Source organism: Acartia tonsa, chromosome 2 (assembly GCF_053477335.1).
Source record: "Acartia tonsa isolate MP-2025a chromosome 2, ASM5347733v1, whole genome shotgun sequence".
NCBI lineage: Eukaryota > Metazoa > Arthropoda > Copepoda > Calanoida > Acartiidae > Acartia > Acartia tonsa.
In genome coordinates this window covers 44,821,508-44,825,193 of record NC_137261.1, presented here as the reverse complement: position 1 = coordinate 44,825,193, position 3,686 = coordinate 44,821,508, and the positions used below count along the sequence as shown (strand labels likewise).

The 3,686-nt window shown below is 32.1% G+C and overlaps 1 protein-coding gene across 1 annotated transcript in view; it reads left to right on the top strand.

The window, feature by feature from the left end:
* Positions 1–3,686, top strand: part of LOC145311954 (uncharacterized) — a 214,592-nt gene that overhangs the window by 159,378 nt on the left and 51,528 nt on the right. The window lies entirely within an intron of this gene.

Genomic DNA, 3,686 nt, shown 5'->3' with positions numbered 1-3,686 from the left:
TTAGATTTGCTCATATTTGGATTTTATTGGAAACATATTGGATTTAAAAAGGACAATTGTATACATGAGTTGAGCCTGTTTTTGGCCAAGGTATTCACCAAACTCTAACTATTAATCTCACACACCTGATATAGTAGTAGTAGGAATTTTAAACTTGTTTCCTTGAGCTGAGATTCGAACCTATCACCTCCCGACGACGAGCGATATCGAGTTCTTATGGATAAATAATCTATATTTAACAGATTTATTAAAATAACTCACCAATAAACAATCTTATTTCACATTCTCAGGCTTACAGAAATATATTTATATTATAAGTAGCTGCGCTCCTGGAATTAAGGTTTAATATTGTATATCAAATTTTAAAATATTGTAATTAAATATCTAAATTTGTATTCTATGCAGATAGACTTCCGTTTTGTTAGACAAACGGACAAACAAACGTTCAGAATAAAATTGGCAGGTTCTTAAATAATTTTTTTCTGCCCTTAAAAATCCAAAAATAGAAAAGGCTTACAAAGGTCTTTTTCTTACTTCTTCATGGCAGTTTTTAGCAATTTACCTGGGGCGTCCAGCAGGCAGACTTTTGACTGCAACATTTATTTAATTTTTCAATTCTTCTTGACCAAGCTCAAAGGAGATATTGAATTCATCCCCTATAAATCTTTTTAAAGCATAGGTTTCTGAATTTAGAGAGCAATGTAATTTTTATATGCTAAGGCTTCAGTTTTCATTAAAACTATCATCCTTTTACTTTATTTTTCGAACTTACTACCAAGAATTGAATCCTGAACTTTCATACAGGATGACATTATAAAAACTCATAAGATACATAAAAGACTAAGTATTTTTTAATAGCGAAGCTTTTCTGTAATTAAGGTCGGTCCGTACGTCCGTCCGTCCGTCTGGATCAGAGAGCTTTTTTCGTTAATTTAGGCATGTTAAAACTGTCCTATCGATTTCAAACTTTGCATGGTGATTCCAGTTGTAGTTAGGTACGATTTAGAAAGCGTAGCAACTCTATAATCTTTACTAGAATGTCCGTACGTTCATTTAAAACATGATGATTTTTAACTTTTTTAACATATTTTTATGTTATATAATCCGATTGGTCTGATTTTTAGAATACTTATTTATTGGACGACAAAGTACAATGTTATAAGCGAAGCATCTCTATAATCATGGATGTATGTCCTTAAACATTATCCTGTATTTAAGCAGTTTTTCAACAATTTTACTACCACTTTGGTTCCGACTGTTTAACACTTATAAATATTCTGAATAATCAGTTCTAACACTTTACAGGTGTTAAAATGTTCGTTAGTCCTACCGTTTCAGAGCTTCGCTTTTATGGATGTTGTCATCCTTGTTATTCTAAAACTAGATAGATTTGACTTGTTATTCCACAAGAAGACCGAACATCCTACTTTGATATTCTTTTTCACAAGAAAAACAAAATAAAAGAGTTTTTTTCTTAGGAAAATAAAGTTTAAGTTTAGTTGTAATTTTACTTTTTTATGTTAAATTAGGTCAAGAATGTAACTTTTTAGCTACACAAAAAGTGATATTAGGTATTAAGTAATTACAAAAATGCAAAATTTATCTAATATAACAGCTTCGCACTTAAAATATGTACGTCATAGAAAATTAATAATCTCTTTCATTCTGACTCATATGAGTTAACCATTATTTAGTGTTTGCTTAAGTTGAAGCTAAAATTATACATTTGGGATGCGTGCCTCTGTCTGGACATTCGTGACGGATAGTCCTGTTTTGATAATGATCCTATAAATTTGAAGATTCCTGTAATAAATAAGGGCAATTTCATATGTCACTTATAAATAATTTTTGAAAAAGGAAGAGGTAGGTTGTGCTAAAATTCCGCAAAGGCGTGAGTTTTAAGGCTGACAAACAGTAGAACGTTAATATTCACTAAATATAAATATACAAAATTGTTTGTCTATGGTTCTATTCAATAAGGAATACACATATTTAGTAAATATTACGTTCTACTTCTGTTTTTAAGCCTTAAAACTCACACCTTCACGGAAGTTTAGCACAACCTACCTCACCCTTTGTAACAATTATTCTTTTAACTTGATTAATGTAATGATTAGGTACACAAAAATAGTTTCTGGTGCTTTCCCTCAAAGTGCCCATTGTGAACTCCTATGGGGCACACAAGTACCCAATATAACCTAACTTTACATGACCTATAGTAATTAAACAAATAAAAAACCTTTCCTTCAACCCTTATTTCAAATTTATTTCGAAAATAAGGGGGAGGAGGTTCCGAATTTGTACAATCAAATCTGTAAGTAAAATTATTTTCAAACTTCTAAAAAAAATTTGCTTTTTATGAATATTATCATCCTTGTTGTGAGAATTTCTGGACTAAAAAAATAAGTTACTACGTCATTGGTTATAGAGAAAAAGTGTGTCAGACAAAATATGTTTTCACAAAGAATAGATACAGGAAGAAGAAAAATGAGGACTACATTTAGAATTAACGTAGTACTTTTTGAAGAAAAAAAATTGTTGAAAGGGAGGGTTATTTTATTAGGTGGGTGGTGTTAACTTCCCCCAAAACAATTATAACCTTAACCTGACGTACGAGAAACTAAATTGTAAAGGAAACCCATTTAGGTTCAGCAGTAAGCAATATACTGTTACCTTTATATGTGAGACTAACCTGCCATGGTTTGGCTCACTGCCACAAGGATTGAGGATGTGAATCATAGTATAGATGGTCTACGGCTCAGCATTCTAACTTTAATGGCAGACGAGAAAAAAATAGTAACCTAGGCATCGAATGCTTCATCAATTAGAGTAAAACACTAGAGGGAGAAAGGGTTTAATAATTATATCTTCCCATCGCAACCACCTAGTGCAACCTTTCTATTGGGTTATTAAAGATCAACCAATGGTGTCGCTTATATTAACACAGCAGTAGCAGAAAATAATTTAGAAGCAGACGAAAAAGGTCGTTGAACGAGGAAGAGAGGTAGTTGTCTGTATATACATCTATACTAAAAATCTGTTCATAACATACCATTATACTGACGTACCCACGGAACAAGGATATTATAAGAGTATTAAAGTGAGAAAGAAGAGGGAATATTATAGAGAAGGAGAGATAATGAGAAAAAGAGAGAGAAAGAATAGATATTAAATGCATTTCACACACATGACGTCATAGGATTTAAATAAAATGGGCTCTTTTCTCTTTTGCATAAAGTATTAGCAACGGAAAATAAAATACTTCATAAACGAATGTATTTTCTGAAAGATCTCGTAAATGGCTCGTAAAGACTCTAGAGGCTTGAGACGAAGCCGCAATACAACTCTTTTAAAAAGTATATTATCATGTAAAACTCTTAAAAATGTATAAGATGGAACAATGATGTAAAGACCATATATAAATAAATCGGCTTTATGACGTTGGTTTAAGTGTGTAAATCAAGGAGGAAGGGATCTACTTTCATTGCAAATATTAGTTAACTAAAGCATCAGAAAAAATAATAATCAGCTATTGGTCTAGCACTGTATTATAAACTAGCGGCTACGCCCCTAAAAGCCTCTAGGGACACTGGTTGGCGGGGGAAAAGTCAACCTCATCCCATTTTAAACTTGAGTTTAAAAATATTTTTTGGGGAGGAGAGGGGTGAAGACACCCTCTCCAAAAA